Genomic DNA, 17,179 nt, shown 5'->3' with positions numbered 1-17,179 from the left:
CTCCTTCCCAAACTTTCACCACAAGGCGAGATCAAGGGCCGCAGCGGCGTCTGATGCTGAGTGTCACCATAATTCACAGAACTTGGTTATATACATAACCTTACGTTCTGTTTCATTATGGCTTACGCTCAGCATCATTCTGCACAAGAGGAGCTGAGCGGGAGCCATAGCTCGACAAATGTACCCCGCTGAGGCCCCCCACAACCATCAGACCGGGGAGGACCGAGCCCCCCGACCCTCCCTAATGGAGGATACCCTCCCTATTGGAGGCTTACGGGAGGGAGACGGATTCGACCGTGCGAAGAGGAACAACGCACAGGGTGAACAGACCGTGGCTTGACCCCACGACTACGCACACGCACAACACGCACAACCCGCATGCCACCAGGGAACGAACAGAAGGAACAAACCTCGTTACTGCCCCCAAAATCACGGGGTCAAGAGCAAACCCAACCCCGTGGCAAGGCTGTAGCAGCGGAGCACGAAGGAAGACCCAGACCCACTGAAGGGACTGGATCCCCTGGAAAAAGGGGGCCCGGAGAGGTCAATGACGCCAGGCATCAAGACCCCACCAGGCGGTCACTTAGTGACACCGCCCCCCACATCGCCAGCGTATTCGGATAAGGCCCCTCCAAGAGCGGGCCCTTTCCCCCTGTTGTGAAGGATCAGATTAAACCGAATATATATATTTATTTATGGATATATATTTAATAGTATTTGTATATCGTTTGATATCCCTTGTATATTCCTTGTACATATACACTGAATATCCCTTTAGTCTACTAACAGCCCATAATAGTTTCATTCTCTCATTGGACAAGAACTTGGCGCCAGCAGCCAAGCCCCTTGGTTCAAGTTCAATCGTGCCGACGAACATGTCGTTACTAGCCCGGTTCCGCGTAGGAATACGTCTGGCGAAATACGAATGGTACTATTTGTTCACAGCGCATATATATATGGCGCAAGTAAAGTAGAACTTTCTTTTAGTCCCTTAGCCCTTAGTTCTTTACCCTCCAACCTAGTGGCAAGACGTTAAGCCTCACCCACGATACACGTGTGGTGCAGTATGGTCAACTTGGCCTCAGAATGGCATTGAGACATCGTGTGGATTAATAGTTGAATTGTCATAGTTTGGCACTATACCGTCGAGTGGGACGTATTTCTATTAAGTTAATAATAGTCTATTATGTATGGTGCATCGTTCGGTTAGAGTTATACAGTGAGTAGTACCCCCATCGTTTCCTCGCGTTATCTAGAGTCTTAACCAGGCTGGGCAGACCACGTGTGGTGCTTTCATCCGAGGAGTTCTGGGCTAGGACGAGTGGACCTGCACATTGGATTACCTTACCCGGACGACGGCGAGCCCTACACGGCTTGGATTATCTACTTGCTTTGGGTGCTTTGATTTATGCCATGGATAACAGCCAACACTGGTGAGTGTTGGAACTACCCCCCGAGAGGAGTCCAGGTGAGACGGCGCTCTACCCCGAGTGAGGTCGCCTCACGTCTCTTCGTTGTGGACCGGCAGCTACCGTCTACAAGAGGGCCCAACTGTATTCATCTGTGGACCAAGGTTCTGTGGGCACCGTGTTCAGCACTCTGAATTCTCCCAAGAAATCGTTGGCCAGATGGGATATCGCCGGCGGCTCTCCTAACCCCCCCCCCCTACTGACTTACAACCAGCAGGACCCCCCTTTAGTATATCCAGCTATAATCATTAAGTACCATCGCTATAGTTCCCTAAAGAACCAGGTTGGATACTTGCTTCCTGCGTAACCAGAGATTGGACATTCAATGTTGATTTGCCTACGAATACTCATTTGCCTTACAAGTGCATTCAAATCATGAATGTCATTAAGTGAACGTTGTATATACCCTTTGCTATATATTAAATATTCGACTTATACATTTGTGTGGACTTGGTCTCATGGTGGGAAAGTGTTCATCATATCTATATCATGTACTGTGTGGCCAGTAGTTAAAGTACATAAAGCGGTAGTGGTTTAATGATACCATACTTATCAATACAGTCAGGGAATTGTACCCCTCAGTTACAATTGGTCCTTCGAGCCGGAGGGTAACTAGTGTAATATTAATATAGTGTTATTAATATTGAAATGGCCTATGATGAACACTCCACGAAACGGTCCTCCTAACGTAGAACGCCCGCGGCGCAGACGACAGACACCTCAGTACTTAGAGGATTACGCTGTCAGTCAACTACCTAGCCTTCGACAAACGGTAAACGCGGTAAAAGTAGAAAGTAAAATTATGTCTGACCTTAACGACCAGGTTACCCCGACCACAGAGGCCCTAGTGGGTTCTAATGTAACTGACCAAGCTCACGGTGGGGACCAGGAGGGAGCTGACATGCCTTTACCCCCCGCCAATACCGAAGAAGTAGTCCCCGACCAGCCCCGGGAGGAAGACAACCCTACAGAGAGAGAACTCTGCACGGAACAAGATGAGGAGAGCGCCGAGGAGATAGAGCTCCAGGACTCCCCAACGAGTACAGCCAGGAGCGGCTCACCTCTACAACCGTCTTCCCCCAGCGAAGCGGAGAGGATGCTATCACAGGCGTTCCTCGTCAGCCTGACAGCCTCTACCGAACGCGATCGACTCCAGGGTGAACGCGATCGACTTCAGGGTGAACGCGATCGACTCCAGACGCAGCAACGGAGCGAAGAAGAGAGCATACGCCTGGAGATGAGACGCTTTCAGACGGAAGAGAATATGGCAAGAGACCGAGCAGACACCCAGCGCGCCGCTGACGGTGCCCAAAGAGAGGCAGAGCGCGACCTCGCTCTCATCCAGCGCGAAACCGAGCGCGACAGACTACAGGGCGAGCACGACAGACTACAAGCGCAGCTAATGGAGCAGCTGATCACCAAGGCAACACCCTCTCCCTCCGCCAGGGGTTCAAGGAACTCGTCGAGACAACAGTCAAGGGCAGCATCCCCTAACCGAGCAAGCGACCCTGAACTTGACCAACAGACCAAGCCTATACCCCCCGCAGACCCCCTTCCCCGACCGGTCCAAGCGAGACCCAGCTACAAGGAAGGAGCGGCATACACTGCGGAGAAGCTAAATAAATGACTACAGGATCTAGAGGACCTGATAGAAGAAGAAGAGGGAGAGGAGGAGAACCAAGCCCGACGACAGCACAGTACTCCACCGGACCAGGAGGTCCAGTACAGCCCAGGCTATACCCCCGCGGCGCTGCGCTACAGACCCCCGACTCTATTCACGGGTGAGCATGACGCACGACCAGCCCCGAGGAATAGCACCTGGACCAGCGGGCCATGGTACCCTGCCGGTACCAGCCCACAGAGAGGCGCAAGAGGAGACTCGCCTAGGAGGCCTCTCCCCCAACGCTCGCCGATGTATCAGCCATCCACGGCGTCATACATTGGCACACCGACGTTTCCAGACTTCACCTATGAGAATCGAGCACAGTACACGGAGCTCTGGATGTGCTTAGAGACAATGATGGTGGATGTCGCTGATGAACGCCACAAGTATGCAATATTACTGAAGCACCTGAAAGTACCCCGAGCGCACAATATAGCGCTAGCCTATGCCACCTCTACGACCCCATACACCGCGGCTCTAGCAGCGCTGGACCAGAGATATGGACGTATATGGGATTACGTAATCCAAGAGATAAGGCATATTGACCGCCTACCCCCAGCAACAGACAATCGCTCATTAGACGACCTGTCTATAAAAGTGCAGTCCCTGGTAGGGATGCTGGGAGCGCAACGAGAAAAGGGTATGCACGAGCTATACGCCAACTCTAACGTCGAGAGGATTTTAGAGAAGCTGCCACCCGCCAGACAAGAGCGCTTCAGGCGGCAGAGAGACCACCGTGATCCTAACGGTCCCGAACCATCCCTCCTCGATCTAGCCGACTTCCTGGCGAGAGAAGTCAGCAGCCTACGACTGGATACGTTCGTGCGGAGCACACCAAGCTCCAGAGAGGGACCCAGGAGAATAAACGATGGAAGAAGATCGGTGACTGTCATGCACCAATCAGAATCAGTACCGAGCAGTAAGAACCACAGTACCCCCTCGAGAAAAGAGAAGTGGAAGATGGTGTGCCCGTACTGCGAGAAGGAACACTGGCTGTCACAATGTGACCTGTTCACAAAGATGAATGCAGAAGAAGTGAGTCAATGGATAAAGTCCAACAGGCGCTGTTACCGATGTGCGCGCAGTCACATGGCAGCCGAGTGCCGCCTAAAGAAGAGGTGCAGTCGGTGTGACGGAGCCCACCTAGATGTCCTACACGACAGTAACAGAAGAAAGCCTGCACCTGCACCATCGAGCAGCACAAAGGCAAGTGTCATGTACATTGACCCCGCCAGCAGCAGCGGCGCCCAAGTGCTCTTAAAGGTAGTCCGTGTAACATTGAGCTACCAAGATAAAGTCATGGACACTTACGGCGTCCTTGATGACGGGTCAGAGAAGACCCTTCTGCTCGCGTCCGCTGCGGCCCAGCTGGGACTGCGGGGGAGCGAGAACCAAATGACGATTCGGACAATAAGAAGAGATTTAAAGACGATAAAAGGCGAGAATGTCTCCTTCACTATCGCAGCAAGCGGGCAGCCAGAGCGACGGTATAGGATTACAAATGCTTTCACCAGCCAAGAAATAGGACTATCACAGTACACCTACCCCATCGCCAAACTGATGGATAAATATGTGCACCTGCGTCAACTACCTATCCCGCTCATAGGCGGCGCCACCCCGACCCTGCTGATAGGCTCCGACCATGCAGACCTCATAGTCCCGATAGACCGGGTCCATACAGGACCCAGAGGCTGTCCTGCAGCAGTCGAGACCCGCCTAGGATGGACATTACAAGGCCCCCTCGCTAAATCTCTTAACCGAACAGCAGCCACTAGCTGCCTCCACTCCAGAGTGACAGAAGAAGACACCACTCTCCTGCAGCATGTCGAGAGGCTATGGACACTAGAGACAATGCCCTTTAAGAACGAAAAGAAAGACATTCGTTCTAAAGAAGACATTTACGCCATAAACCTCCTCGAGCAGGGGACAAAGAGAGTCACAGTCAGCGGAGTGATGAGATACGCAACTCCACTCCTGAGGCGGGAGGGAATGCCCACCTTTCACGCAAAGAAAGACGCTACGGAGCGGTATCTATTGAACACAGAGCGGCGCCTAGCCAAAGACCCCGCTCAAGAGAGTGTGTACCGCGCTGAGATTGAGAAGCTAATCACAGCGGGACACGTGACAAAGATTGACATTAAAGAGGCCGATCAGACGACCGAATCATGGTACGTGCCGCACCACAAGGTCCACCACAACGGCAAGGATCGCATTGTGTTTAACTGCAGCTACCAGATCGGATCCCAAAATCTGAATAAAGAGCTCTTGCCCGGCCCCACACTCGGCCCCTCTCTACTAGGCGTGCTACTACGCTTCCGCCAGGACAAGGTGGCTATCAGCGGGGATATCAAAGGGATGTTCCTGCAGGTGAGACTAGTGGAGGAGGACAAGCCCCTGCTGCGGTTCCTATGGAGAGAGAGGATCGGAGATGAGCACCCCGCCATCTATCAATGGGAAGTCCTCCCTTTCGGAACTACATGCAGCCCGTGCTGTGCTACATTTGCACTACAGAAACACGTCGCAGAGGACCCAGCAGCAGATGAAGAGGTCCGACACAGTGTGAAGAACAGTTTCTACGTGGACAACTGTTTACAAAGCGTTTCGACTCAAGAAGAAGCCGAGGCTCTCCTACTCAAGCTACGCGCCTCTCTGATCAAAGGCGGCTTTGATCTCAGGCAGTGGGCCAGCAGCGACCCGCACGTATTGCGCAGCCTCTCCCCCGCGGACAAGGCTGCCAGCAGCGAGACCTGGATGGCGACAATCCCAGGAGAAGCCCAAGAAATGACACTAGGACTAGTCTGGCGCTTCAAAACAGACTCGCTCCACTATAGACACAAACCCCTGACCACGGAGCAGGGAAGGTCGACGGCGATACCGACCACCAGACGGAGTGTGTACAGAACACTCGCCAGACAATATGACCCGTTGGGATGTATTCTACCTTACACCACCAGGGCAAAGATGATTGTACGAGCACTATGGGACAAGGACCAGGGCTGGGATGACCCAATACCCGCACCCCTTGCCTCCACATGGAGAGAGTGGGAGACGGAACTCCGCTCACTCCCAGGCGTCAATATACGCCGCAGCTACTTCCCACCCACAGTGAGGCCAGAGACATGCAAGATGGATCTACACGTCTTCAGCGACGCCTCCGAAGTAGCCTATGGATCAGTGGCCTACTTGCGTGCCCAAGAGAAGGGAGGAGAGATACACACCGCCTTCATCCTGGCTCGCTCAAGAATAGCCCCACGAAAGCAACAATCTATCCCGCGTCTAGAGCTCTGCGCAGCCCTAGCAGGAGCGCATCTAGCCACGTTAATCCAACGTGAACTCACCATTCCGGTGCACAGAACAATCTTGTGGTCAGATTCCACGACAGTACTCACATGGATCAAGTCTGATTCATGCAGATACAAGGTCTTCGTGGGAGTCAGAGTCACAGAGATTAAAGAGTTAACAGAAGCAGCGAGCTGGCGGTATGTGGACACCAAACACAACCCAGCTGACGTCATCACCCGGGGAATGTCCCTAGATGACCTCACCCGTCACAACATCTACAGTGACGGACCAGAGTTCCTCAAGCTCCCGGAAGGAGAGTGGCCTACGCCCACCCCACGGGAGGCGAGTAAAGAGGAGGCTGAGAACAAGAAACCTATGTTCTGTGGACTGAGCACAGTCGCCTCCACAGACCCCAACATAGATGATTGCCTCACCCTACAGAGTGCGCAACTAAAGACATTTCTGTGGCACCACCCAGAGATTCAGCCCACTGCCGACATTTCAGCAGCTGACTACGAAGAAGCAGAACTTCTTCTACTACAACGAGCCCAGAGAGACTCGTTCCCCGACGAGCTAGACTGTCTACAGGGAGGAAAGCCCGTCCCATCAGACAGCAGATTGCTCCACCTGGCACCCGAGAGCGACGCCCATAATCTCATCAGAGTGGGTGGTCGTCTGCGGAGGGCCCCCAATCTACCGGATGACGTTAAGTACCCGATAGTCTTGAACAGCCGACACAAGGTCACAGAGCTGATCATAAAGAAATACGACGAGGATGTACACCACGCAGGAGCAGAGAGAGTCTTCGCGGAGATCAGACGTCGCTATTGGATACCTCAAGGAAGAGAAGCAGTGCGACGCTTCCAGCGAACCTGTCTAGACTGCCGAAAGTGGCGCGCGCAGCCCAGCATACCCCGGATGGCTGACCTACCTCCCTGTCGCCTCCGACTCGGCGACAAGCCATTCCACTCCACAGGCATGGACTGTTTTGGCCCGTTGTATATAAAGAAAGGAAGAGGAACCGAGAAGCGGTGGGGTATTGTATTCAAATGCATGACCACCAGAGCGATACATATCGAACTCCTTCCAACCATGAGCACAGACTCATTCCTTATGGCCTTCCGAAGATTCACATCATGGAAAGGAAAACCGTCTACATTGTTGTCTGATCACGGGACAAACTTCAAAGGCGGAGAAAGAGAGCTGAGAGAGAGCTTCCAAGCTATGGGCCCAGAACTTAAGACCCACCTCGCTCCATCCCAGATTGACTTCCAGTTTAATCCCCCGAACGCACCCCACTTCGGTGGAACCTGGGAACGAGAAGTACGTTCTATAAAGACAGCCCTGTACGCCGTGCTTGGGGCCCAGACTGTAGCGGAAGAAGTCCTAATGACAGTCCTCACGGAGATCGAGGGAGTATTGAACTCCAAGCTCCTCGGCTACGTCTCCAGTGATATAGCAGATGTCGACCCAGTCACCCCCAACACACTCTTGATGGGGCGGCTGGACCCCGCGCTACCCCAGACAATGTACAGGCCTGAAGAAGCGAACGGCCGAAGAATGTGGAGGTACAGTCAAGTACTAGCTGACAAGTTTTGGAACAGCTTTCTACTCCACTACCTACCGTCTCTACAGACCCGCCAGAAGTGGGTAAAAGAGAGAGACAATTTGACAGAAGGAACAGTCGTCATGATTATCGACCAGTCACTACCCAGAGCTATGTGGCCGGCTGGCCGCGTAAGCAAAGTGATCACCGGTGCCGATGGCAAGGTCCGAGCAGCTGAGGTGCTCGTCCAAGGGCGAACTTACACACGACCCGTGGCGAGGCTAATAGAACTGCCCAGACTCCCAGACACTATCGATGACGACCATGACCCCACGACTTTGTGAGTTGACTGACCCTTACAGCGGACCTTGAGTGGTAGACAGTGCGGTTAATCTGTCTCTGTTTAGCTAATTAGGTGGGACTAATTAGGGGGCGGCTGTTGTGAAGGATCAGATTAAACCGAATATATATATTTATTTATGGATATATATTTAATAGTATTTGTATATCGTTTGATATCCCTTGTATATTCCTTGTACATATACACTGAATATCCCTTTAGTCTACTAACAGCCCATAATAGTTTCATTCTCTCATTGGACAAGAACTTGGCGCCAGCAGCCAAGCCCCTTGGTTCAAGTTCAATCGTGCCGACGAACATGTCGTTACTCGCCCGGTTCCGCGTAGGAATACGTCTGGCGAAATACGAATGGTACTATTTGTTCACAGCGCATATATATATGGCGCAAGTAAAGTAGAACTTTCTTTTAGTCCCTTAGCCCTTAGTTCTTTACCCTCCAACCTAGTGGCAAGACGTTAAGCCTCACCCACGATACACGTGTGGTGCAGTATGGTCAACTTGGCCTCAGAATGGCATTGAGACATCGTGTGGATTAATAGTTGAATTGTCATAGTTTGGCACTATACCGTCGAGTGGGACGTATTTCTATTAAGTTAATAATAGTCTATTATGTATGGTGCATCGTTCGGTTAGAGTTATACAGTGAGTAGTACCCCCATCGTTTCCTCGCGTTATCTAGAGTCTTAACCAGGCTGGGCAGACCACGTGTGGTGCTTTCATCCGAGGAGTTCTGGGCTAGGACGAGTGGACCTGCACATTGGATTACCTTACCCGGACGACGGCGAGCCCTACACGGCTTGGATTATCTACTTGCTTTGGGTGCTTTGATTTATGCCATGGATAACAGCCAACACTGGTGAGTGTTGGAACTACCCCCCGAGAGGAGTCCAGGTGAGACGGCGCTCTACCCCGAGTGAGGTCGCCTCACGTCTCTTCGTTGTGGACCGGCAGCTACCGTCTACAAGAGGGCCCAACTGTATTCATCTGTGGACCAAGGTTCTGTGGGCACCGTGTTCAGCACTCTGAATTCTCCCAAGAAATCGTTGGCCAGATGGGATATCGCCGGCGGCTCTCCTAACCCCCCCCCCCTACTGACTTACAACCAGCAGGACCCCCCTTTAGTATATCCAGCTATAATCATTAAGTACCATCGCTATAGTTCCCTAAAGAACCAGGTTGGATACTTGCTTCCTGCGTAACCAGAGATTGGACATTCAATGTTGATTTGCCTACGAATACTCATTTGCCTTACAAGTGCATTCAAATCATAAATGTCATTAAGTGAACGTTGTATATACCCTTTGCTATATATTAAATATTCGACTTATACATTTGTGTGGACTTGGTTTCATGGTGGGAAAGTGTTCATCATATCTATATCATGTACTGTGTGGCCAGTAGTTAAAGTACATAAAGCGGTAGTGGTTTAATGATACCATACTTATCAATACAGTCAGGGAATTGTACCCCTCAGTTACACCCCCCAATAGCACACCGCCTGCCACACTGACCCTGCAGCACAGGCAGTCAGCATGGCCGTAAGCACTCAAAAAGTTCAACCAACGGAAGCAGGCAGCGCACCGGGGAAACCAGGCAGCAGGCTGTAACCTGAGCCTGGAGCACTGCGGAACAGGCGCCAAAGGAGTCAACTGAAAACAGCCCCCCCGGCGGAAGGGGCGTATGCTGGCGTTGTTGATCACCATGACAAAGCCTCCATTAAAAAAAAACCACCCAGAGGGGTCGAGGCAGAGAAGGCTGACATGATTGGCAGACGTCATGAACGTGCAGGGGCACACTCAACCGGGTAACCTGGGAGTTGACTCTGCTCCAACATACCAGGGAATCAACTACCCTCTCGGTACAGACGGTGGTTGTTCCTATAACCCCTCAAGAAAAAACTCCAAAACACACCTGCGGGTATACACCAGCTATACCGCAGTACAAGTGTTTCAGTTTCCAAAAAAGGGTTATCCCAGGCCTACTGTATCAATGAAACTTTACTTCGGACCGGGCTCGGCGGCCCGGGAAGCACACAGGATTACCAGAGCGGGTCCAGAAGACCACCACAACAGCCCCCTCTTCGCCATGCGTGAGAGAGGAGCGAAAGAAGGAGAACCAGCCCCTTACAATAGTGCCAGGTACAAAAGAGTACCCAACAAAGGGTCTCCATAACGCCTAACCCTGTGACACCCGGGCCGACCCGGCATTTTTCCCCCTGAAAAAAGCCCAAGTCCCTCAGGGTACCAGAACAGCAGATCTGCATCCCCGGCGGACAACGGGTTAACTGATCTGGACCAGCGTGACCAGAAGCAGTCCCGTGCCCTAACCACGCCGACATGCCTACTCCAGGAGAAGGGGCAGACATGCATGTTGATCTAAAAACATGAAAAGAGGGCGCCACCCAGACGGGCCGGTTTGAACCGTGCTCGGTGGCCCACCCCAAGGGCGTGAGACCCCTCTACCTATGTTCTGATCTATTCCGTTAACATCCCCCAGATATGAACGAGAATCCGTCGAGACCCAGTAACAGGCTCTCGGAAGAGGAATAAAAAACCCATCCCAGTTGCTTTTTAAAAACGCTGTTTTAATAACAAGTAACCAAGGCGTACTAGCCACCTGCATGATTCTTATCAGAAACACCCCGAGCCAGCACTATGTATGCGTCGGGACACAAAACACATCAACGGACAGTCTAACCAGACCCCACATTGATCCCTCAAGGCGCCTGGGAGAACGACAAGAAAGGTGTGGTGCTTCATATTCTCCACACTCTTTTATTAAAAAAGAAAGAAACACCGACTGACATGAATCCCACTTGACACAGCCGAGGATAAAAACTGTTTACATTTTTATATCCCGTCATCCCTGCCACAGAGGATAGACGGAACTCCCCAGAGAGACTTCCCACGTGAGCCATAGATTGAAAAGCCACGGTAACATTGAGTCTGGGAACCCCCCCCCCCCCTCCCTGCCAAGCCGCCTAACAGCTTGGCCCTGACTGAACTAATAAGAGAGGTAATAAACCCCCTGACCAATCAGAAGAGGGAAGGAGGGGTTTATCCGGTACCCCCTCACAAGCCCAACCCTTGCATACAACAACAACAAATAGCCATATGATACCTTTAGTAGCAATGCTAATGAATAGCGCAAGCTAATACAATGCACGTTAACCACAGACAATCTGTGAACAGGGTTTATAACAAGACCAAGTCGCGTGTGTGTGTGAATCCTACACCCGCATCCATGTTGTAACACAGAAGAAACATTGATAGAGAGAGAGAGAACGGCTGAGCCGTGGTACGTTTTCATACGAGCATTACTGCAAACCCAACACAATAGTGTTGTAGCTCAATATCACTGTGTAAGCAACAGAGCACACAACTAGCCTCTACCTTTATGTGGAGATTCAGGTCGAGGCAGAAAAAACCCTTTTTCAACCGAGTGTAGGCTGCAGGCTTTGCTTAAGCTCTAACATGAATGTAACCCTCCTATCAACCCATACTAGCGAAGATTCACACGTTGCAACCCCATCATATGTTTGGTGAATAAACACACAGTTTGTTAACAAAAAATACAGTCCCCCTTTAGAGGGGACTCTTTATTTTTGAACAAAATCATAGCGGGCCGGGAAGGGAAACAGGGGGGGACCACAGGGGGAAAAAGTCACTGGGTCCTAGCGACGCCTGCCACGAGCCGCTCGGGATTTGCCACCTCGTGGAGCCCCGGAGGGACGGTAAACGATCTGCGGCTGGTCTCGACGATCCCTACCGTCGCCTCCGGGCGTAGATGGGCCGGCTGTCTTAGCGGAGGCGCCCTCTCTGGGGTAGTGAAAGGTTAACGTCTGTAGTGTGGTAGTGAAAGGGTTAACCCTTTGTAGTGGGGTAGTGAAAGGTTAACCTTTTGTACTAGTGTGGTAATGCAAGGTTAACCCTTTGTAGTGTGGTAGTGAAAGGGTTAACCCTTTGTAGTGTAGTGGTGAAAGGTTAACCCTGTGTAGTGTGGTAGTAAAAGGTTTAATTTGTGTGTATTTGCCCCCAGAACCCTTTGCTACAGCCTCATGTTACTTCGCTGTATAAGAGAAATCTTGCAGGTTGATAATCACGATAAGAACAAGGGCTTGGAGCGTTGCAATCCTTTTCAAAGGGTTCCTTTGTACAATACAATTTCCTGTTTAGAATATCCAGTGACATCGCCAAGAGAGCTGATTGGTTGCGCTTGCATGCCAATCCATATCGCAATCTGACTTTGGTCAAAAAAATACAAAAAGATATTATGTGTTTTGAAAATATCATGGAACTCTGGTGTTTTGACAAGACCTTCAAACACCAAGACCCCTTCACACACACAGACCATAACTATATATGGGGCTTTTACAATACTATACTCTTAAGTCAAAGTCCAACTTAGGCCCAATTAGGTAATGCATAGTTTGTGACACGTACATCCAGATATAGTGCTAACATGTATAGGCTACAATCAGAAGAAAAGCCTGCTCACTAAACTGCCTTTCAATGATGTTTCAACAAACATGAACAATGCAAACAAATTAAACATGGCATTGTTTTTTGTAAGTGAGTAGAGGTATGTTTTGTAGAGGTAATGGTTTGAGTAAAAAAAAAAAAAAAATGATTGAACATTTTAAGAGCAGTGGTGAATTAGAAAACGTGCTTAAAACGTTTGAAACCAAGCTGCCACACTCAACATTCCACCATTCATTTCTATCGGGCAAAATTGTCCTAGAAAAGGTTTAATAATCCCCACACAGTGCACCGTGCACTTTCCACAAAGTAATAGCACACCATTCCCGATGACGCCATTCGATATGGTAAATAAAAAATTGTAAATGGTGCATTTATATAGCGTTTTTATCCAAATCGCTTTACAGTTTTGTTCCTCACATTCACCCATTCACACACTGACGGCGGAGGCATCCGTGCTAAGGTGCCGACCTGCTGATCGGGAGCAGTTAGGGGTTAAGTGTCTTGCGCAAGGACACTTCGACACACTGCCCTGGGAGGAACGGGAATCAAACCAGGACCCTTCTCATTTCCAGACGACCGCTCTACCTCCTGAGCCACCGTCGCACCACGGCTGATCTGAGGTATGCCGCGTAACTGTGGTGCGAAAACTCTGGAAGGAGTAGAAAATCTGGCCATTATTATAGGGACAGACAGACAGACAGACTAACAGACCAATTTAGCACTGGGCCGCACCTAAGAAACGATCACCCTCATCCTTCTGTCTGCGAATCTTCCAACGATTCGACAAGAAGGAAACGAGTGCATATTAGAAGCGTTTACTCCTGACGGAATGCTCTCCGTGTCTCCAGACAAAAGTTGTGGACAGAATCACGGGTGTAGCAAAGCATCCTTTTTAATGGACCTATCTCTGTTGAAAACCAGAGGCTCGGAGAGACAAAGCACGGTGGAACCTGCCGGACTCGCCCGCGGTTCTGTCAAGCGTCTACGCGAGACCACTGCCAGAACAAACAGTGAGGCAATAGAAGCTTGTATGTGATAACACCCCTCATTAACAGACCCCTACTCCCCTCTCTCTTATTGGCAACTGTGTTTATTATGATAAGAACATGTGTTTATATTGTCAGGGCTTGAGGGATTTTGTGCTTGTAAAACAGATTGTTTATTTTGGAACAGGGGCAACCACCAATTTGTCCACGGTCCTTTTCTTTTCTAAGTATGTTTTAATATCTGCCCTTATAAAGAGAGAATTCCCCCTGAACTCAGATATCACACTTTGGCGCCTGCTCTTTGTTCGGTGGTATCATAGGAGTGCATACTAATTGTATTGTAATTGGGTGTAAAGTACTTGAGTAATAGTACTTTGTTACAATACTTAAGTACTGTTTTTGGGGATTTGTACTTTACTTGAGTATTATTAGGTTTGTACTTCTACTTTTACCCAATTACATTTCAGAGAAAAAAAACATACTTTTTACTCCTTACATTTAAAAGTACAAATATCGCAGTTCCAACTATTTTAATTAGTATATTTGTTTCTCTGGCCGAACTAACGTTAACGTTATTAATCCTGCAGCCGCACTTTATTTAAAAACAGCCAATCAAATCCCCATCAGTGGAAAATTAACCCACCCATATGGCATGCAGCATGCTGGTCCTTGTGCAAGACTAGAAAGCGCGGATCTTTGATTAAAAACCTGCTATCAGAAGAATAGACACTCCGAAAAAAAGTTGTTTTACTTTTTAGTACTTAAGTACATTTAAAAGTAGAAACTTTTTTACTTTTACTCAAGTGTGTTTTTAGCCAGATACTCTGACTTTTACTTTTTATTTTTTTTATCTACTTTTTTCTCCCATTTAAATTTTTTTTCCTCCCATCCCAATTTCGTATCGTCCAATTCTACCCTCCCCTGTCTCGAACGCTGTTAGGCCATGCCTCCCACAAGCCGGCTGCAATGTGGACGAAGCCTTACATCACGTGTCCCCTCCGGTACTCGAGGAAGCAGCCGTCGCATCTTTTCACCTGCACAGCGCAATCTCTCAGCGGCGGGGGTCTGCGTGGGAGGGACACGCCGCCCCCGTCGCTTACTGATTCTGCTGCGCAGGTGCACCAACCGACCTGTAGGAGTCGCTGTCCACAACGTCCGATCCCCACCCATCAGCTTTCCCACCCCTAACACTGCCAATTGTGTTAGTATGAACGACCAGCCAAGCTGATAGCAATGCGGAGAGCTGGGCTCGAACCCAGCGTCTCCTGCATTGGTGGCGAGCGCCTTGCCCACTACACCACCTAGCCGCCCATACTCTGACTTTTACTTGAGTACAATTTTGAGACGGTACCCATACTTTCACTTAAGTATCATTTCTGGGTACTTTTTACACCCCTGTGTAATTGTATGGGCTGTGTTCACTCACACGTTAGTATTTGGTTCAGTTGTCGAGGGAAACAGATTAAACCAAATGCTACAGTAGGTCAAGAAGGTTTTTATTGTTATTATTATTAATAATAATCTTAATCATAATCATAATAATGCAAATATTTTGACATTTCATTTTCTGGAAATGGTTTGCCTTGGGCAAAAAAACAAAACAACAACTTGCCTCACAGAGAGAGGAAACTACTCTAAACTGAGAGGTTGCCAGCGTATCTTAAGTGGAAGTGTTTTTCTTAGCCTAATTGAAATGCCTTGGCCATCTGTGAGAAGCTGTGACCCAGGGCCCAGTGTGCTGCATAGTTGTAGCTACAATGTTTCCAAGGAGATTGCAATGAGACTGTAAGAAATGTCCCCGCGTTTCCACTCTCCCTACAACGCAGGACAATGCAGCGGAGACACAAGGGGCGCTTAGATAACTCTGCGGGTAATTGCAGTGACGGGTCACCCCCTTATGGGGCCCTAGAGCCAATGGACTGCATAGGAAAACCATTAGCATTCAGCGAGAGAGAGAGAGAGAGAGAGAGAGAGAGAGAGAGGGAGAGAGAGAGAGAGAGAGAGAGAGAGAGAGAGAGAGAGAGAGAGAGAGAGAGAGAGAGAGAGAGAGAGAGAGGAGGGGGGAGAGAGAGAGACACACACAGACAGACAGAGTGAGAGATACAGAGAGAGAGGGAGGGAAAAGAGATGGGGGGAGAGAGAAAGGAGAAGAGAGATAGAGAGACATAGAAAGACAGCGAGAGAGAGAGAGAGAGAGAGAGAGAGAGAGAGAGAGAGAGAGAGAGAGAGAGAGAGAGAGAGAGAGAGAGAGAGAGAGAGAGAGAGAGAGAGAGAGAGAGAGAGAGAGAGACAGACAGACAGACAGACAGACAGACAGACAGACAGACAGACAGACAGACAGACAGACAGACAGACAGACAGACAGACAGACAGACAGACAGACAGACAGACAGACAGACAGACAGACAGACAGACAGACAGACAGACAGACAGACAGACAGACAGACAGAGTGAGAGATACAGAGAGAGAGGGAGGGGAAAGAGATGGGGGGAGAGAGAGAGAGAGAGAGGAGAAGAGGGATAGAGAGACAGAGAAAGACAGTGAGAGAGAGAGTGAGAGACAAAGAGAGAGAGAGAGAGGGAGAGGGAAGGGAGAGAGAGAGAGAGAGAGAGAGAGAGAGAGAGAGAGAGAGAGAGAGAGAGAGAGAGAGAGAGAGAGAGAGAGAGAGAGAGATGGTTTTATTACACTGGACATAACTCCTGTCTAAGTTCACAGTATTTTTGGCAGGACGTATTCTTTTTTTCATCATATCTTTTCTACAGAAATATTCAAGCCTTGTAAAAATATGTCAAGTCTTGTAAAAATACAGAGATCATAATTTCAAAAGCATTTTTACATACAACCATGTAGGAAATATTATTTTGTTGTTATCAACATGAGAAACCACAGTCTATTACCATTGCCTAGACTTGAGGGCATTATCAAGGTGTTTTCTAATATGCACACTGCACAAATTCTATAGCTATATCATATATGATCTCAACGCACAAGGATCTCTCTGGAATGCAACCATCCTTTCCAATGACTAAAATGTCTCATATTCTAGTCCTTTTCAACAAGTTAATATACTGTATATGGGTCTTTGAGGTCCCCTAAACAGGTCTTGATAAAGAAACATTCAGATTATGCATTCTAGGAGCCCCTAAACCACTCTGTTTCAGTCCTGTTCTCATTCTAGCTGTCTCTAACCCCCTGTTTCAGCCCTGTTCTCATTCTAGCAGCCTCTAAACCCCTCTGTTTCAGTCCTGTTCTCATTCTAGCAGCCTCTAAACCCCTCTGTTTCAGTCCTGTTCTCATTCTAGCAGCCTCTAAATCTCTATTTCAGTCCTGTTCTCATTCTAGCAGCCTCTAAACCCCTCTGTTTCAGTCATGTTCTCATTCTAGCAGCCT

Source organism: Notolepis coatsorum, assembly GCF_963971535.1.
Source record: "Notolepis coatsorum genome assembly, chromosome: 16".
In the NCBI taxonomy this organism is placed as follows: domain Eukaryota; kingdom Metazoa; phylum Chordata; class Actinopteri; order Aulopiformes; family Paralepididae; genus Notolepis; species Notolepis coatsorum.
The sequence above is the reverse complement of the archived record's forward strand: the minus strand, read 5'-3'. Positions refer to the sequence as shown.